This window comes from Nuphar pumila, chromosome 11 (genome assembly GCF_984573655.1).
Source record: "Nuphar pumila chromosome 11, dmNupPumi1.hap1.1, whole genome shotgun sequence".
Taxonomy (NCBI): Eukaryota; Viridiplantae; Streptophyta; class Magnoliopsida; order Nymphaeales; family Nymphaeaceae; genus Nuphar; species Nuphar pumila.
The window spans coordinates 108474154-108495073 of record NC_143259.1 but is presented as its reverse complement, the minus strand read 5'-3'; the positions used below and the strand labels follow the sequence as shown (position 1 = coordinate 108495073).

Sequence of the window (20920 nt, the reverse complement as noted above, 5' to 3'; positions counted from 1 at the left end):
TTAAGATTTAATTTTGGAACTATTCTAACTTTTGGAACAAGGAAATTTTGAACATTTTTAGAATCAAGAGTTCCAACACCATTTATTTTGAGAAAAGTTCCATCGGTCGTAGAGACACAAGACATTTTTGAATGGGTGTGCACATTGGTTAATGCATTTTCATGAGGGGTCATGTGAAAAGAAGCTCCGGAATCTAAAATCCAAGAGTACGTACCGGGAGGTGATGATGAGGCAATTGCGGCACCGGAGGTAGAAGAAGTAGCCTTTAGAATTTGTTGGAGAGCCAAGGAAATTTGTCCAAGAGTATCTTTGAGATCCCCGTTCTTGCCGTCATCTTCTTTGGTGGATGATTCTTCAACGGAAGCCACATTTGGCTTGAATGCTCCATTTAGCTTTGGGCAAACGGGTTTAATATGTCCCGGCTCATAACAATGATGACATATAATCATTTTTCTCCCACCACTCCCTTGCTTACCAAAATGAGGTGGTTTGTATGTTTTGACATGATTGTCGGGTTTAGATACGGCAAGAACTTCATCAATGCTTTTACCCATATTATGCCTAGTCTCTTCTTGAGTAATCTCGGCAATAGCCTCTTCTAAGGGAGGAAACGTGGATCTATGGAGGAGTGAGGATCTAACTTGTTCAAATTCGGGACGAAGCCCAAATAAAAATTGAAACAATCTATCTTGTTCCATTTGTTTTTGTCTTAGTACCACATCCTCCATAGATACCCATTTAGGCTCTAAAAGAGCCAATTCATCCCACAAAGGATTTAGAGCACTATAATAGTCTTGTATGCTCATGTCACCTTGTTTTGTGGTTCTCACTTTTTCTTGCAAAAAATAAGCTTTTGCAAGATCCTTTTGGGTAAACATACCCTTCATAAAAAACCAAGCTTCATTTGCCCAGCGGAATTTTGCAATATTTGCACATACCTTAAGTTCAACGTTATTCATAAACCATGCTAGGATTTTTGCATGGTTACTCTCCCAATCTTCCATTTGATGATGATAATCTTCAATAGCCTTGAGACGAGCATCGCCTTCAAGTGCTTTCTCTTGATCTTCTTCCATCTTTGTGAGCTTAAGTTGGGGTTCCGGAATGGTCCCCATTACATAACCCCAAAGCTTCTTCCCTTTGAGATTATTCTCCATTGCGGATGCCCACATCATGTAATTTTTCCCATTGAGCTTGAATGATAGATCGATCTTGACTTCCATTGCTACAAAATGGAGCCGAGAGAGAAAAAAAAAGTAGAGAGATACACGATTTTACCTTAGAAGATCGTATGGCTCTGATACCATGTAATGAAATATGCGGAAGAATCCAAGAATGCTAAAGCATTCACTATGTCCCACACGGACAAATGCAACAAGCATAAGAGAGGAAATCCACTAAGGGATATACGAAAGGCCTTATAAAAAGGCTACACACATGAAAAATAATATCACTATTATTGAAGAGAAGCTCTCAAGAGCAATACATCATACATGGGGGGTTCCCCCTATTTATAAGAAAAGGAGACCAAAGGGGCTCCCAATAGAGTCGTTGGGAGCCCCCAACGGTCACATATGTGACCGTTGGGGGCCCCAACGACTCCATTGTGGGGCCCCTTTTCGGTATCCAAAAAATACATTTTAAAAAATAAAAAGAAAAATAAAAAACAGTAAAATAAGAGAAACAAAATAAGCAACCTTATGGGGTACTTTGTGAAATGACCATAATACCCCTATCGGGTATTATGGTATTATTACATATGTTTTAACAGTGTGCAGGGGTGCGGCACTTTCAAAAACCTTGGGTGCGGAGGTGCGGCAAAAAAATTTAATATATATATAGAAGGGGGGTCCACGAGTCCCAGCGAGCAGGGGTCCAAGGGGGCCGCCCCTGGCGGGGGGTCATAGGGGGGCAGTGCCCCCAAGAGTTTTTTTTTAAATTCCACAGCCCATTTCATAGGGCAAAAAAAATTTAAAAATTCGAAAAAATGGACCAAAATGATCCTAGGTGTGTTGACCGCACCTGCGTCGCGTCGCATCGACGCGGGTACGGCACCTGTCTAGCCGAATCCCTGTGACATAGCCTTGTAGTCCCCGCCGTCAGAGGAGGAGAGGAGGGGGAGGCATCGGGGTCGGGAAGGGCCACTGTGGAAGACAAGTAGGAGAGGAGGGGTCGGGAATGGGGAGACATTGGGGTCAGGGGAGGAGGGAGATGGCGTGCCCTAATCCCCCCCCCCTTCTTAAATTTTTTTTGGTCCAAAATGGACTTGATCAAAGTTGACCAAATCCATTTTAGACAGATATGACCCTAGGTGCGGTTAACCGCACCCAGGGTCATCTTGACCGCACCTAATGCCACACCTGCACCCAAGTCGCCTCGCATCGACTGGAATTAACTTAATGTGCATTGATTCATGCATCCTCTATTGTTCAACATTAGTTTAAACTACTTGAATGGTAATTTAGTTTTATAAATTTATTGTTTGTGATATCCTCTTAAATTGTGCTTGATTTAATTTATGTTACTTTCTTATTGTTGGATTTTTAGAGGAATTCGTACGAGGACTTCGGTTCATACCCGTTTTCTAAAATATTTTTTAGGCACGAAAGCTCGGTGATGAGGACTGGCTGGCTGGAGGACTCTAGGTTTTATGACATGATGGCTTGGGTTCTAACGTGTGCAGGATTGGATCAAATCGATTTTTGAATTTTGAACTTCTTGACTTATTGATTAAATAAATGAAGTTCAATTTATTGTTTTAAATTGATTATATGTTTGGAATGGTAGATGGAATGGGTATATTAAATCTGTGATGTGCCCCCAAGTCATTGGAAGGTTTTTCGTATTTGTTCTAAAAAAAATTTGCATTTTTCGAGGGTCAGTTTGGGTTCGTTACAATATATATATATATATATATATATATATATATATATATATATATATATATATATATATATATATATATATATATATATATGTGAACCAAGAACATAGTGGATTTATAAACTTTTAAATTTGTGTTTGACTTTAAGATAAAAATGTGTTTCTTTTGAAAAAACAGTTTTGAAGATTTGAAGTTTTGGTTGGGTTTAATACACTCATATATTTTTTCTACGTGTAGGTTGATATTCAAAACTGTTATACATGGTTCAATATGCATCCATCTATGTGTGTTTTATGTTTGCTTAAATTTTTGTAATGTTATCTTATTGTGGTAATGTATAAACCATTGTTGGGCCTGAAGGTCATGAGGATGTGTTGCTTATGAAATGTCAAATTGTAAATTGCATTGCAAAACAATTTGTTGAAAATTTGGTTTTCTGAAATAATTACAATGTTGATGCGATAGAGCAGGGGCTCGAATATGTTAATGGATGTTGATTTACATGACTCTAAATTTAATTCAGACTCGTAAAAGAGACCAAACAGTGTAATAACTTTTATTCCTTGATGTCCCTATGAAAGAGTGAGAACCTTGGATTGTGATCATGGGGTACCATGAAGATATTAAATAGCGTGTGCATTTATTGTCCCCAAGAACCCGATGTATTGTTCGTGTTCGCAGCCACGATTGTAAGGAACTTCCGCCACTTTGCCTGAGGGTGGTCTTGTTAGCTTAACTATAGTTATTGGTATACCAAAAAAGTAGCGTCAATGCATGTTGATTTTTTTGTTGTCTCGACATTAGGTGATGAATTATGATGTTCCAATTGATAGTGATGATTCTTTATTTCAGTCGAGGAACAAGTGTAGAACTCAGTAATTAAAATACAAATTATGTTTTAAGCTACCATTGAGAACTGCCTTAAACCTCGAAAAATTTGCATGTTTTTTAGTATCCGCGGTTTTTTAAAAAAGGGAAAATTTAATTATGTGCATTAAGTAGGGGCATGCATGCAGAAGTAATACTAATAATTGAACTTAAAAAATGATTCATGCATTTCTAAATATTTAATTTAGTATGAAATTATTGATTGCTTGCTTAAACTGCTTAAATTATAAGTTTGTTCTGAATATGTGTTGTTTATAGAGTCCTCTTAAACATGTGTTTGATTTGATCTATGTTAAATTCTTTACAGTTGGATTTCAAGAGGGTCTCGTAAGAGAACTTTGGTTCTTACTCGGTTTTTAAAAATCTTTTTCAAGTATTGAGGCACCGTGATGAAAAGACCAACTGACTGGAGGGCATGAGGGTTATGGTCTGATGGCCCGAATTCTGACGTATATGAGATAGTCTGTTTTAATTTTAGAAACCCTTTGAACCTTCATTAAGACTATTTGATTAAGTCAATTCAATTTTAGTTCATAGATTAAATTTTTATTCTATGTTTGAATGCTTGTTGGGGTTATGTATATTAAATCTGCAATGTGTCGCAAATCCCTGAGATGTTTTCCGCAATGTTTAAATAAAAAAAATCTGCATTTTTCGAGGGTCAATTTGGGGTCGTTACAAAACCAAAATTATTTTATTAAGACTATGGTTACTGGTTCAACAACATTTCAAAATGCAACTTCAAGGGCTTCTTCACCCACATGAAGGATTGATAAAACAAGCCTTCAACATACAATGCAATCATCATTCTTCCTAAAATTACCTCCATCCTATGTCATATAGGTACGGGTTGTAATGAAGTGCCAAATGAAAAGAGCAACGTCTCCAAGTGAAAGCACGGAAGCACGCACATACACAAGATGCCACTAAAGGGCAAAATAAACCACAAAAGTGGTCAAGCACAAAAAGAAGATAAAAAATATATCTCACTTCATAGAATGCTTCAAAAGAAGCTTAAGGAATACATGGGGCTGAGCCCCTTATTTATACACAGCAAGGGACCCAAGGAGGGGCTCCCATAGAGTCGTTGGAGCCCCTCCAACGGTCATATTTATGACCGTTGGAGGGGTCCAACGACTCTATGTGGACCCCTCTCTAATGTAAAAAAGGAAAAAGTAAAAAATACAAAAAGGAAAAAGAAAAAAGGAAAAAGAAAGAAGGGAAAAAACATATCAAGGATATGCGTGTACAGGTGAAATGACAGAAATACCCCTGTGGGGTTTTACAATATATATATATATATATATATATATTTATATATATAGATAGACACGTAGACATATATATATCATATATATGTATATGTGTCGTAATCGATATATATAGATATATATATATAAATATACATCATATTTTAACACCCCCCCTCAAACACACGGTGAAATCACCGAGAGTTTGCTAAGGAGGAAATAGAAGCGAGGCGAAGGCAAGGCTTTGGTGAAGAAGTCCGCCAACTGATATTCGGTAGGAACATATGGGAGTTGAATGGTGCCACGTAGGAACTCATCTCGAACATAATGACAGTCCATCTCAATATGCTTCGTTCGTTCGTGAAAAGTGTGATTGCTAGCGATATAAATGGAGCTCTTGTTGTCACAGCATAGCTTTGAGGGAGTTGAGAATGAGACACCCATATCTTTAAGTAAGCTTCTTAACCATATAATCTCAGTTGTGGTGGTGGCCATCGCACGATATTCAGCTTCAGTAGATGAGAGAGAAACTTTACGCTGCTTTTTACATCTCCAGGAGATAAGTGACTCCCCAAGAAACACACAATAACCTGTGGTAGAAATACGATCATCGGGGTTACCCCCCCAATCAGAGTCAGTATACGCAAGTAAAGTAAGAGGTGAAGAAGAGGATAAGAATACTCCCTTAGTTATGGAATCTTTTAGATATCTGATAATCCTCATTACTACTGCCATGTGAGTGGTGGTAGGAGCAGTCTGAAATTGGCTTGCACTATGAACTGCATGGGAAATGTCAGGCCTGGTAATAGATAAATATGTTAATGATCCAATCAATTGACGATAAGGCGTGGGATCTGCTAAAGGAGTGCCATCATTGGCTCTCATCTTGGCATTGATCACTTCTGGAGTCTCCACCCTTTTGTCATCTGTTAGCCCAGACCTAGCAATAATATCAGAGGCAAGCTTCATCTGAGATAGGACATACCCCTTGGGTGAGTATGCAACTTCAATTCCTAAGAAATACCTCAAAAAACCCAGATCAGACATATCAAAATTTTTCTTAAGAATATTTTTAATAAGATCAATACCTTTCTTATCATTACCTGTGATAATCATATCATCAACATATAATAACAAAATGGTTATGTATTCATTAGAGGATTTAACAAACAAAGCAGTATCAGTGTAACATGAGGAAAATCCATTATCAAGAACTACTTTGCTAAAGAGATCATACCACGCTTTTGGCGCTTGTTTTAACCCATAAAGAGCTTTGTTTAATTTTAGAATATTGCCTTTCCCAATTTCAAGACCCGGCGGAGGATCCATAAGAACTTCTTCACATAAAGTTCCATTTAAGAAAGCATTTTTAACATCAAGTTGGTATATAGGCCATTGTTTGATGGATGCTAAAGCAATTAAGGTTCGTACACTAGTCATTCTGGCCACGGGAGCAAAAGTTTCTTCATAATCAATCCCATATTCTTGGGCATAGCCTTTTGCTACCAAACGAGCTTTGTATCTTTCAAGAGACCCATCACTTTTAGTTTTGACTTTATATACCCATCTACACCCAATTGCCTTCTTACCTAAAGGTTGAGGAATAATGCTCCAGGTTTGGGCCTTGTTAAGAGCCTCTAATTCGATTTTCATGGCTTCAATCCAATGTGGGTGATCTTTAGCTTCCTTGAAAGATGTAGGTTCGTGATACGAATGTATTAACATAAGACAGGCCCTATAATTTAGAGAAAAAGATTCATAGGACACAAACTTTTGTGGTTGCCTACTGGTACGAAAAGATCTCCTAGGTAGATTGTTGTTAGTAGATTCTTCTAAAGAGAAGTCTTGAGAGTATCTGTCAATAGCAGGTTGATGTTCATTTCCTATCCGTCGGGTATAAACATTTATATCATTAAGGTTTTCATTTTGGGAGGTATTGTCATGTTGTTGTATATTATAATGTGAAATTCCATCACAACTAGTATCACAAGAAATAGCCTCAGGAGACTCAAATCTAGGAGCTAAGTCAAATAGAAAAGAATAATCGATGTCTTCCTTAGATGTGTGGATATCGAAACCATTTTGTTCTTCAATAAAGTTTACATTTCTTGACACATATAATTTATTGTTTCGAATATCAAAACATCTATAGCCTTTTTGATTCTCACCATAGCCAATGAATACACATTCAATAGCTTTAGGTGACAACTTATCTTGTCCTAAACTAAGTACAAAACATTTGCATCCAAAGATTCTTAATCTATTAAAATCGGGAGTAATTTTAAATAATTTTTCAAAGGGCGAAACATTTTTCAAAGAGGAAGAGGGCATACGATTCACAAGATATGTTGCGGTAAGAAGAGCTTCGGCCCAAAAGTTTTTAGGAACACATTTAGACACAAGAAGAGTTCTTGTGGTTTCAATTAAATGCCTATGTTTCCTTTCCGCAAGACCATTTTGTTGCGGAGTTTTAGGACAAGATCTTTGGTGCAAAATTCCATTTGTTTTAAAATAATTTTGGAAGTCTTTAGACATGTATTCTCCTCCTGAGTCGGATCTAAAAATGGCTATATTGTGTTGGAATTGATTTTGAACAAGAGCGTGAAACTCTTTAAAATTAGTGAAGACATCAGATTTATTCTTGATAATATAAACCCATGTGTATCTAGTAAAATCATCAATAAAAGAAACATAATAAGAGAAGCCTCCTTTGGACATAATGGGTGCCGGTCCCCATACATCGGAATGCACAAGTTCAAAAGGCCTTTTTGACACAAAATTGCTATGAGAATATGGAAGAGAGTGAATTTTCCCAAGAATACAATCATTGCATGTAAATGTATTTGTATTACAAAATTTTTCCAAAAATGGAAAAAGGTACAATTTGGAAATACTAGGGTGCCCAAGTCTCTTATGCCAAGTCTCAATATCTTTGGATTGAACATGATTACAAAATGATTTGGATGGCAAAGACAAAAAATCCATATAGTAAAGGTCCCCTCTTCTATGGCCTTGCCCAATCCGCTTCCCGGACCGGAGATCCTGCACATAGCAATGGGTTGGTGAAAAAGAGACATTACACTCAAAATCGGTGATTTGAGAGACGGAGAAAAGATTTAGATTAAGTTTTGGGATGATTCGGATTTTGGGAACAAAAAATTCTTTGTTTTGGTCATAAATTTTCTCAAGGTTTCCAATACCCTCAACATTTAAAGAAGTTCCATCGGCGGTGGATACATATGATTTAAACTTATTGAGACTTGGTTTTGACAAAAGTGATGCATTTGGAGTCATATGGAAAGAGGCACCCGAATCAAGAATCCAAGAAGACATACCTGGGAATGAAGAGATGGCGGCACCGGAAGTGGAAGGTGAGGATGATGATGTAGAGGCGTTCATCTTCATAAATTGTTGGAGAGTTTCGGTTAGATGAGCGATGGAATCCTTTATGTCACCATCCTTCTTTGAATCTTCATTGATGTTTGAAGGAGTTTCTCCCACAGAAGCTACCTTCTTCTTGAATTTAGGGCAATCGGGACGAATATGGCCCGGTTCATTACAATTATGACAAATGATTTTCCTTCCTCCACCATTGTTCTTCCAAAAGTGTGGTGGTTTATATGATCTTACATTGTTGCCGGGTCTAGACACGGCATGTACTTCATCAACATCCCTTTTTAAAGCCAAACGGGTTTCTTCTTGACATAAATCGGCCAAAATATCACTTAGAGGAGTAGAGGCTCTATGAAGTAGAGATCCTCTAAGTTGTTCAAATTCGGGACGAAGCCCATGAATAAATTGAAAGAACCTCTCTTTTTCCATTTGCTCTTGTCTCATAGCAATAGCACTTCCTTCCCATTGAGGTTCGAGAAGGACAAGTTCATCCCATAAAGAGGATAGAGCACTATAGTAGTCTCTAATGCTCATATCACCTTGCTTGGTAGCTCTTACCTTTTCTTGAAGAAAAAAATGCCTAGCAAGGTCTCTTTGAGTGTACATACCTTTCATGAAAAACCATGCTTCATTAGCCTTCTTGAATTTAGCAAGATTTGCACAAATCTTCAATTCGACGTTATTCATGAACCACGCTAAGATTTTAGCATGTTCACTTTCCCAATCTTCCATTTTAGAAGAGTAATCAAGAATAGCCTTTTCTTTTTCTTCTTCATTTAAGGCCTTTTCTTCACCTCCTTCAAATTTAGTTAACTTAAGTTGTGGTTCCGGAATGGTTCCACATACATAACCCCAAAGCCTTTTACCTTTGAGATTATTCTCCATAGCGGCCGCCCACATACGATAATTGGTCCCATCCAATTTGAATGAGAGATCGATTTTTGCATCTTTGTTGGCCATTAGAAGAAAAATTTATAAGACAAGAGAGAGGAGAGGTATTACTTGTCAATGGAGGATCCAATGAAGCCTTCTTAGCCAAGGCTCTGATACCATGTAATGAAGTGCCAAATGAAAAGAGCAACGTCTCCAAGTGAAAGCACGGAAGCACGCACATACACAAGATGCCACTAAAGGGCAAAATAAACCACAAAAGTGGTCAAGCACAAAAAGAAGATAAAAAATATATCTCACTTCATAGAATGCTTCAAAAGAAGCTTAAGGAATACATGGGGCTGAGCCCCTTATTTATACACAGCAAGGGACCCAAGGAGGGGCTCCCATAGAGTCGTTGGAGCCCCTCCAACGGTCATATTTATGACCGTTGGAGGGGTCCAACGACTCTATGTGGACCCCTCTCTAATGTAAAAAAGGAAAAAGTAAAAAATACAAAAAGGAAAAAGAAAAAAGGAAAAAGAAGGAAGGGAAAAAACATATCAAGGATATGCGTGTACAGGTGAAATGACAGAAATACCCCTGTGGGGTTTTACAATATATATATATATATATATATTTATATATATAGATAGACACGTAGACATATATATATCATATATATGTATATGTGTCGTAATCGATATATATAGATATATATATATAAATATACATCATATTTTAACACGGGTGTGGGTACGGGTGCAGGTGCGGCACTTTAAAAAAACTTGAATGCGAGAGGGTATATATATATATAATGTTTTTAATATTTTAATATATGTATATATAAAACTTATCCATAAAACAAGCTCCCAATGAAAAAATCTGTTTTTCACAAGAAGCAATAAAAAAATCAGAAATATTGTTCAATCATATTTTAATCGGGTATTGCTTAATCAAATTTGAATTTATATACATTTAATACAAAAGTCCATTCCAATGCAGTTTTCATCATTTTTATTAATGCATTTAATTCAGAAATCCGACATACTGAGTTCTCCCCATTTAATACAAAAGTACATTTAATACATAATCCAACCTATTTGGTTCTCCACATTTAATACAAAAATCCATTCCAATGTAATTTTTACTTTTTTATTAATGCATTTAGGACAAAACTTTGTAAAAAGTATAAAAGAATGTTCACGGCTCAGCTTTTTATGACAAAGCTTTTTAAAAACAGTAAAAGAATGTAGTGGCTCAGAATAGTTAATGCACAACGTTTCAAACTTTCAAAGCTTAACTTTAAATATTTTAAATTTCTTTTTTTAATATACTAAAATGGACCCGATCAAAGTTGAGGGAGTCCATTTTGGACAAAAATAATCCTGGGTGCGGGTTGACTGCACCGGGTGCTGCACCCCACACCCATGTCACGTTGATGCGGGTGCGGCGGCCTCTATGCCGAGTCTCTGTGACATAGCCTCCATCTTTTCAACTAACAATAAAATTATGCCTAATTTTGTACGTATGGCAGCACTAAATGGTGGTCAGTTTCCATCAGGGACATATCACTGCTCCATTAACAAGGTTTGTAAATAAAAGGTAGAAAATGAAATTATAGTACCAAAAAGTCAAATATTACAAATTAAATGAAATTTTTGGATGGCAAATTTATTGGATCTCAGCCAAGAGGTTTTGGCTTCAAGTCTGAAGGGGATATTTTCCAGCTTGAATATTTAAAAAATAAATGAATAAACAAAGGACAAAGAAAAAATTTGATATCAAGCGCAAGGATCAAAATGACCAAGAAAAGGAGTAAGTCAGAAATCTAAAAGCACAGTACAAATTTACATAACTTTAACTTTCAAGTCCCTTTGCATTCTACATGCCAAGAAGAACTCCAAACAAATAGAGTATACAGTAACATCTAAATGTCTTGATTATTAAAATAAGTAAAAGATCCATGGTTACAGACAATACAGTGACCAACAATTTGAATAATAGAAATAAGAAGTTATAAAGAAAAAAGTAGCTGAATGAGATAAGAGAGGATTAATGAAAAGTAAAATTATACACCACTGAGACAGCCCCTACATGATTTTAAGGAAAATAAATAATGAAAGCAGAGAAAAATTACAAATAAGTAAAATATTAAAGAAGAAAAATAACAAGCATGTCTACAAGATAAGAGAAGGCCCAACATTTCTAAAACATTGGTTTGCTTCCCTTTTTCCTTTTATTTTACTACAGTACACTTGCATGGGTTGCGCCCATATGCGTGCAAATTGGGGAATCAAAAAGGACTTCAAGATGGTCCACTACTCTACTAGTAGCTCACTTTATCTGTGCATACACTTTCATTGCTGGTCAAGCAGTTACAAGGGCACCTATTAGATAGGATAAGCAAAGGTCTCGCTTCGAAAGGGCCACCATGTTATTAATACTTTCACTTGATCGGTCTAAACCATAAAGTTTGAAGCTTTAATTCCATGAGAGCTTTTATACTTGTGAGAATCAAAAACCTCCAGGCTCAACATACATGACACAGTACCAATAGATAATTATGGAGATTAGGATAGAAACATGGAATCATTTTAACATGTAAATCATCCCCTTCAAACATTACAGAGCTTCCTTCTGTGATCTAATGCATGGAAATGTAGACCATGTTGCCACCAAGCTTGACAAACAGAAGTCATAGCCAACAAGAACACAATTTTCTGGACTAGAAAAGTCACAAACTCATATAAAAAATTAACAAAACATTTCAGATAGAAGTGGTGAAGATGAAATAATTCAATTGAATGCAAGTTAAACATAGTAATTTCAAAAAAAAAGTATACAAATTACAAGGTATAGAAGCCAGAAATGTCTAAAGAGGATAACAGTATATTTTCTTTCTGTTTTATTAGAAACATAAAAGACAGATGCAGATGTAATAAAACTATTACAGTGATTAAATGGGCATTAATAAACAATTTTAACTTTATATGGAAAAACATATCTTGTAATTTGAAGCAGGAATTTTCTATTTTGAATTAAGCAAGCAATATTAAACCCACAAGGTATCAAGATGAACACCTAAGCATCTTTGTGTGGCTAGGCATCAACTAGGTGACAGATCACCCAGTCATTTTTCTATTTATGTATAATTTCAACACACAAGATATACATGAAAAATAAGTCAATTACAAGAATTTTGGCATTTGCCCTTAGTAGGATGCATGTAGGTTGCATGTTATATGATGTCATAGCTGTATGGGTTTGTTATTTATGGATGTACAATTGGGATTTCTTTTACATACAAATTGCTATGACATCAAGATATGTTTCAAATTTGCCAGAATGGAATCACCATCATCATCAGGCCTTATCCCAACCACATGAGGTCATCTTTATCAGCTATTCTCCAGTCCCTTCCACCTAGAGCTAAAGCTTATGACAACCCAAAATCTTACATCTATTGATTAGTCTCCAGTAAGTCTTCATTTGGTTTCCTTGTTTTTTCATAATTCTTTCCAGTCAAAGCTTGTCAACCTTCTTCACTGATATTATGACAAAGTCCGCATGCAATATGCCTAAAACATCTTTGACAACATTCATTTCCTTCTTTTTCCCTCTTTAATGGTTATATTCCCAAATGTCCTCTAATATGTTCCTGTATAATCATACCTTTCTTGTTACTCAATATGTCAACCTCAACATATGCATCTCCACCACAATTACTCTTGTTGCATCTCACTTCTTAGTTGCCAGACACTCAACACCATATGCAAATGTCATTGTTACTGGAGTCTCATAGAAACATTCTTTCAATCATAAAGGCAATTGCCCAAAAATGTTAAATTTAGAGTATCGCTTACAAAGTTGAGAAATGAGGGGCAACCCAAATGGGACAATATCTTGGTTAGAACCATGACATGGAAAATGGCAGGGGTTTCCCCAATCCCAAAGTATTTGTGGTGTATCTCCTTACAATTTTAAATTCCAATTAGTTATGCCATAAGTGTCTCTTCACTTTGTGATGGACAAATAGTGTGTCATAACAATTCGCAATTCCAACATGCATTTGATGTCCCCACTTGTCACTGTGAATTGATGTAGACTAATTCAATGTAATCATTTGGTAATTACAACATAAATGTTTTAAGCTGGTTTAATACAGGTCTTAATCCGAAACAAAGTATTAATGTGAAAATTGCATCCAACAAAATGATGACATATAAACTGGATTTTTTTCTTTTTGCAACCTTCTTTATGCTTTGAAATTCAATTGGTTTGTAGCTCAGCAAGCAAAACCTAATGCTTTTGACCATGAGTGCTAGGTTAGTGGGACATTGAATGCTGGTTGAAAATCAAAAAGCATAAATATCTTGACTATAATTCTGGCTGAATTCTTCCTCTCTGATCTTCCAATGTACTTTTCCTCATTGCATTACAAAGAAGCTCCAAAAATTGTTTAAAAATTAATGTTCAGAAATTCCAAGGGAAGGGGGTCTCAGACTCTCAAAAGGCTAGTACTCCTCGTTTGGTGAAAAGGAAATAATCATACAGCCACCAGACACAGAAATTTTTCACATCAAGAGAATTGAAGTCCTCAATTATCCATCCCTAAGTTTTAAAACGATTAGGGACTAGGGAAAAATCCACATGAAAAATGGTTTCCTTAAAATGTTAAAGAACAAAGGCCTACTGATGAATTTTAAGACATATCTAATTAAGGTTGTAAACATGGAATGCAACTAGCATTAATGCTATTATGGGGAAGATCATGTCAGGACATTGGATATTGAAGATTTTAACTGGAAAAGGAAGTTCATACTACCTGAAGCACTAACTCAACCTTTCAACTATTTTGTTTGTTCATTCTTGTTTGGAATGAAGAATTTGCTGCAAGAGAACAAATGTTCAAAAACAGCATGCTGGTGAACATACTTCCAACCAAATGGAGAACAGAATGCAACCTACCAGAGAAAGTAGTCAGCTTCCATCTGTATGTTAAATTAATCAGTACACGTTGGTGACAAGAAAGAGGTTCATAAAGTAGATGCATGAAATTCACTGAGCAAACCGTGGCATAACTGTGATAGTGCCTTCCAACACCAGACAGAAGCAATCCACAATTTATTCAGATGTGTTAAATCTCACATTCACACAATGTACTTTGTTTGAAGTTGACATACTACAGAAAACGTCACTAAGAAAGCAGATAAGACGGTCATAGTTCATCATGTAACACTAAACATATATCTTCACAGGATACGTAAGGCACCATAGTAGGAACCAAGCAATTCAAGCTTCTGAAGGGAATGAGCCCCGGCTATGACTACCAACCTAGTAAGTAAGCAGCAAAAAAATGATCACAGGCACCATAAATGCACTTAACTAATTCAATTAGCACGGCTGCTTTCAGAAGCTGGATCAGCTGCCCTAGTACAAACCAAGGCCAATAAAAGAACTAATATCCCACGCACAAAACACAAAAGCACCACGTTCTCCGGTATGAAGCCAACCGAGTTTTCAGCAAGAAGGCAACAAATTCCGTAACAATCAAACACCAAACAAACTAAAAAACAAATGTAAGCTGAAAACAGTACCAAATGATCACAATCCAAAAAAGTTTTACAAATTAGAACCCAATACCCATCAATTGGCCGCCGAACACTGAGTGAAACAAGACGCAACTAAAAAGGAACACGAAATTTCTCAAGCTAACACAGCAGAACAAAGGCCAAACAATACAATACATAAAACCCTAGTGAGAAAGAGGGACCAATCAACATCCACCACCAAAATAATGTCCAAGAAAACATCAGAAAAATAACATGAATCTCTAAAAACCCAACAAAAAATAGGGTAAAAAAAAAAAGAAAGGAAGAAAACAGCATAAAAGACAAAAACCCTAAATCACTGACAGAATTAGGGGGGAAAACGCTCACCTCATTCTACTCCCGGTACTCCAACAATGGACTGGAGAAAACAGAGAGAAAGAGAGAAATCAGGAAGGGAAGAGAAAAAAGGAAATCTCTAGAAACCCATCACCATCCCATAAGGGGGAGAGGGAAAAGGGGAAGACGACGAAAAAGCGGGGTAAGGAGGAGAGAGAGAGAGAGAGTATGAAGAAAGGGAACGAACGAATGGATGAATATAAATAAATATGAGAGAGAGAGAGAGAGCACATACGATACGAATCCGGCGCAATTGTAGGACTACGCACAACCATCGGAGACACTGACATGGCAGGCTGTAGTTGGGTTTGCTCGTGGGAAGCAAACCACTCGCACCTCGCCACGTGGCGCGAAAGCGAGTGTGCGTGGGTCGTTTGCCTCGGGGGGGGCGCTGGGAGGCCTTGAATGTGACCTCCCACCAACTGAGGGCAGCCGACGCTTCATCCTCCACCGAATTCCCCAACCCCTTTTCTTTCGGCTGTCTCTCTCTCTCTGTAGATACATCTCCTCAGCTTTTCGTCGCTCCCTCGTGGCAACTGTGGCGTGGGAGCGAGGGTCTTTGCTTCTGAGTTTTACGACGCAATCACTTCTTCGATCTCAAATGCGGTTTCTTCGAGTAATAAATCAATAAAAAACGAATGTTGGAGATCGAATGAGGAGAGTGAGAAGAAGAGGTGAAGAGGGTGATGTTGACGACGCATCGTCGAGATGTTGGAAAGAAGGTCTCTCTCTCTCTCTCTCTCTCTCTCTCTCTCTCTCTCTCTCTCTCGTGATGAACGCCTCCGTGTCTGCCGCCAGAGTTCCTCTTTTTGCATATTTTTAAAATTTCCCACCACCACCGATCTCTTCCTCTCTGTGGATGGGCTGAGTTCACTCATCATGACGGATTCGGGGCACGGTGATCGGTTTTGCATCCAGGGAGCTGTTTTTTTTTTTTACAGGTGGATGGATTAGCGCGTCAGGAACGAATCGACACGTCAAACGTGTATAGTGTGCTCTCAAAGAGGGGCGTTTGAATCCCCGTCCCTGGGACGCACCAAGCGCGGGCCACATGCGCATCCGCCCAATTCCGTGCCCCCATAAAACAGCGGAGAACAGACTCTCTCAAACAAAAAGATCTTTTTTCTATGTGTGGCATGGACAGGGCCGGACAGAACATGTTGTTCCGTTCTTAGCTGTCTGTGATTCAAACGGCCCCAGAATTTGGGATTGATTGAATTGAATTGAATTGGATTGGATCCAGTCAAAGTGCTACATTGACTGTGGCCCTGTTTTGGTATCCATGGCAAAGCTCCACATACTCTCATTGCCCATTAAAAATAGTTTTCCCCTGGTTTCGACTTTGCAGTAACTAACGTACACTCCCAACGTGTGGTGTTGCTCAACTTGAACGCCTTAAGCCAACCCACCTATATTGGTGCACTGTTGGGATGTTGCAAGTTCGAATCCTAATGGTATAGTTGTATAGCTGATAAGGATCAACTAATGCCAGCTCAATCAATCAATAAATAAATATATATATATATATATATTAAAGTATGGTGTTAACGAACAAAAATAGATAATCGTACGACCAAGGTGGTATCCCATGCCGTAAGCAATGTCTTGTGCCAAGCTGAAGGCCCAGCTCCAATCCTTCTGCCACATGGGGCTTAAGAGATATCTGGTAACATCTGCTGAAGCCCAATTAGACTATAACAAATATATATGTAGTTGTAAGTCAAATCTCATGCATGTCAACTAGGGGTGGCAATTGGGTCGGGTTGGCGGGTCATCATACCTCAACACGAACACGAACCTGACCTGTTTATTAAACGGGTCGGCTGTGGCAAACACGAACCTGACTCATTTATTAAACGGGTAACCCGACATGACACAGTTAACCTGTTTAATAAACGGGTTGGGTCGGGTAAACGGGTTGGCGGGTTAGCAGGCGGGTCGGGTAAACGGGTTGGTGAGCGAGTTTGGGTAAACGGGTTGACCCGCCCGCCTAACCGTTTATTAAACGGTCAGCCAGGTTGGCATACCCCTAACATGAACCTGACCCGTTTAATAAATGGGTTAGGCGGGTCGACCCGTTTACGACCCCGGCTAAGAAGCGGGTTGGCGGGTCGTGTCAGATTTTGCCACCCCTAATGTCAACCCTGCACAAGCTGAAGCAGACTCTTGGGGGTGAAGGGTAAGCTCTCAGAGTTTTACACTACTAAAATAGCCAGTAGAGCCCACACGGCTAGGTCTCCAATCTTGAAGTGGTTTCTTTGGGTAAAAAAAAAACATAAATAGATAATCTGCAAAGTTACATAAAGAATTGATAAAGCGTCTCTTCTTAAGTGTATCTTTTAATGTTGACACGCCATTTTGGGTGCGTGCTTGGTGATACAAGCATACACGCTCGGACATGCGAACATAGACACTGACACGTACATGGTATTATCTTAAATTTGTTAGTAATATTTTCATACTTTTTTATCTGTTTAATAAAAATGCAGTTTTACTATAAAAATGTCAAAAATAGTTTTTTATTAAAAATTAGAAAAAAAACTTGATGCAGTGTCCTTTATTTGTAAAAAAAAAAAATCAAACTTGCGAGTCGAATCTTTGTGACAGTTTCTATCCATAGTATGTGTCATATACTTTATAACAAAAACTTAGATTTTTCTCTAAAAAACAAAAACTTAGATTTCAAATAAAAAAACAAAACGTGGTATATAAACATTGCATTTCCAACACCAACAAAGTTTATCTCATGTTAGGAAAGACACTTTTTTATGTATTGGGAGCGAGTGATTTTAAAGCTTGTGGTAACTAGGAGTGAGACAAGGGATGTACATGATTCAGATTCGAATCAGATGTGCCCAATCTCGTGTTCGACTAATTGGATATTGGTTAAACCGATTTGGATTTAGATAGTGAAATTATCATACCAGATCCGCTTTTTTACATGTAAAAGGATTTGAATATCCGTCAAATTTTGGATATTTGTGGGATTTGGTAGGAAAACTTCAAAACCATATCTGAATCCCATTATAATGGATATGGTTTGGGCTTATCAAATGCAACTAAATCTAACCTGCCCCAAGGCGGGCTGTTAGATGGGTAGCGAAGGTTCGATTCTCATGGGTGTCGCTCTTCTGCGCAAACCAATACTTAGCATAGGGCCCGAGGCAGGGGCCTTAGCCTCGGAGTTTTATGCTGCCGGCATGACCACTAGGGTGCAGTGGCGGAGCCAGGGGTGGGCGGTCTCCCACCCCAAAATTAGAAACAAAAAAAAAATTTCCAACAAGTGTCAGGTATAATATCAGTAATAGTTTTTTGCACATTATCCAATAATTCTGTTACTTTACCTTATATTTTTACATACATTAGCTTAAAAGAGTCTTTGATTTGCCCATAAATGAATTGATTGGGACCTAAATTCACGCGGGTCTGGACTGTAGTCCGACCTGTATGCAGCCTTAGACTCTCTCTTTCGCCCTCTCTATATGTCGCTCTCCCTCTGCCGCCAAGGCCGAAATAGAACAGGCAAAAATGACCATCTCTCTCTGAAACCGATGGCCTGCACCATCAATTTTCAGCGTCTAGATGAAGGGCTGGGAGACCGGAACAGCAACAAGCGGAAGAGATCGGCTGCCGACGAAGATGGTCAGCCCCTCGCCATGGAGATCAATGACCACCCATCTTCGAAGAGGGCGGCCCTCCCTTCCGCCGAGGACCCGGACAGACCCACCTTCGGCAAGCCCACCTACTATGGAGTCATCACCGGGAACTTCTGGCATTGTCCCTAAGACCCGAAGTCTGCCCACCCAACGAAAAACTTCTGGCTCCGCCACTGCTAGGGTGACCAGATCTTCATGCCGAAGCTGTTTCTTCCAGTTATAAATTAAAAAAAAAAAACTAAATGAAACCCTCATGGAATACTTTGGTGAGGGTCAAACGTTAGCAACCTATGAGTGCATTAACTAGGAGAAAGTAACAAAGTACAAACGCCATTACACGTCCATCTTTCTTTAACGTGCACACTGTCCACACCTCACAAAAAATAATGTCTCTTTCTGACAGTCATCTTTGGTACTATGCATAAGACTATCATGGGCGGTTCTGTATACCTCCTTGTTGAATATTTGAATATTTTTATTTTGCAATTGTGATTGATATATTAAGACGTTTAGTTGGTTCTTCAACAGTCTGGTGATCTTCCTTGACAGTGTGATTTGTTTTTCTACTTACATATTTTGATGTTAGAGTTTGGGCTGGTCGAATTAGCATGGTCATCCGCGAAGACAAGATTTCACAATTACAGGTTATACTAGTTCCTTGGATGGTTGTGTTGGTTGCTTCTTTTTATGCATTGATGTTGGTAGTGGTTTACTCTCTTAGCTTTTTGTTCATTTGTTCATTGGAAGCTAAATAAGCACTGGAGGGGCCGGATCCACGGATCCCATAGTCATTTTGTTAGTGATGTTTTCAATAATCAAGATGGGGAATGCTCTCACCATTTAGATTCAAATCCGAAATCTTATTTGACTCATGTGTATGATAATACTTGCTAAGACAAAAAAAAAAATCTTATAGTGATGTCATATTTGAGTTTTCTGCAATCAACCCAATAATGTCATCCAACACCCTCATGAAATCAGTGGTATTACTGTTTTTGGCTACTTTGATACCATGGTCTTTTAATTTGTACATGTTTTAATAAGAAAATTGGATCCTTGTAATCATCAAGGATGATTCCCAATGCCTAATTTCCTGTAATATTACCTTATCTGAATATTCTTAAGTTTATTACGAGCACTAGAACTATCATCATGCATCAGTTGCTCCCTTGACGGATGTTGGTTACAAGCACTTTATTTTTCAGTTCGTTTGGGAAGATGATTGAAGTGATATGAAAGAAATTTTATGAATTTGTTGAATTTATTATGGTTATGTTAATGCAATTGATCATGAAATGGGATTATGGTGAAGACTAAATGTTGTTGATGACAATCTTATGCTCCTATAAACCAATTTGAAAATTATATTCGGGCAAAAAAATAATTTGATATCTATATTCGAGTCAAAAATTCATATTCGGACCAAAATCCAATTAGATATCCATATTTGGGGCAAAAATCCAATTCGAGAATCATATTTGGGACAAAAATCCAATTTGAGATCCATATTTGAGACAAAAATCCATATTCAGGGCAAATATCCAATTCAAGATCCACATTCGAGGCAAAAATCTAATTCGAGATCCATATTTGGGATAAAAAAATCAATTTGAGATTCATATTTAGAGAAAAAATCTCATTTGAGATCTATATTTAGGGCAAAAATCCAATTTCAAATCCATATTTAGGGCAAAAATTCATGAGTTTTAGATATAATTTCGTAATTGAGTCATTATGGTAGACAAATTGGGTCATACAATTCAAAACGAAGTAATTTGACCCAGTATCCATGACTGTCCAAGTTGTTCGCACATCGTCATCAAACAACATGCATTTGAAACATAGCAACTGAGTACATGTTGGACTTGAAACAATTGTTACGAAACGAACAAAACCAATGTTTTGTTCTGTTCTTTTTGTTCATTTCGCCCAACCCTAAAACAAGCAATCAAACATACCCTTGGGCACAGTGATTTGTTTTCAAAAAATGCTAAAAAGCAAGTTCTCCAAAGACAAAGCCTCAGAGCA

General features: G+C 37.8%; 1 protein-coding gene across 4 annotated transcripts in view; it reads right to left on the bottom strand.

Moving 5' to 3' along the window:
• Window positions 1–15911, bottom strand: part of LOC149822754 (protein CHROMATIN REMODELING 4-like) — a 56421-nt gene extending 40510 nt beyond the window's left edge. The window contains exons 1-2 of one of the 4 annotated variants that reach the window (XM_089980035.1): window positions 15472–15911; window positions 15228–15258 (exon numbers count right to left, since the gene is read on the bottom strand). The gene's annotated coding sequence lies outside the window, so the exon portion shown is untranslated. Of the gene's footprint in view, window positions 1–14113; window positions 14216–15227; window positions 15394–15471 lie in introns of those variants that run through there. The other 3 variants (XM_089980034.1, XM_089980033.1, XM_089980036.1) reach the window with 3 other exon arrangements.
• Between the last annotated feature and the right edge of the window lie 5009 nt (window positions 15912–20920).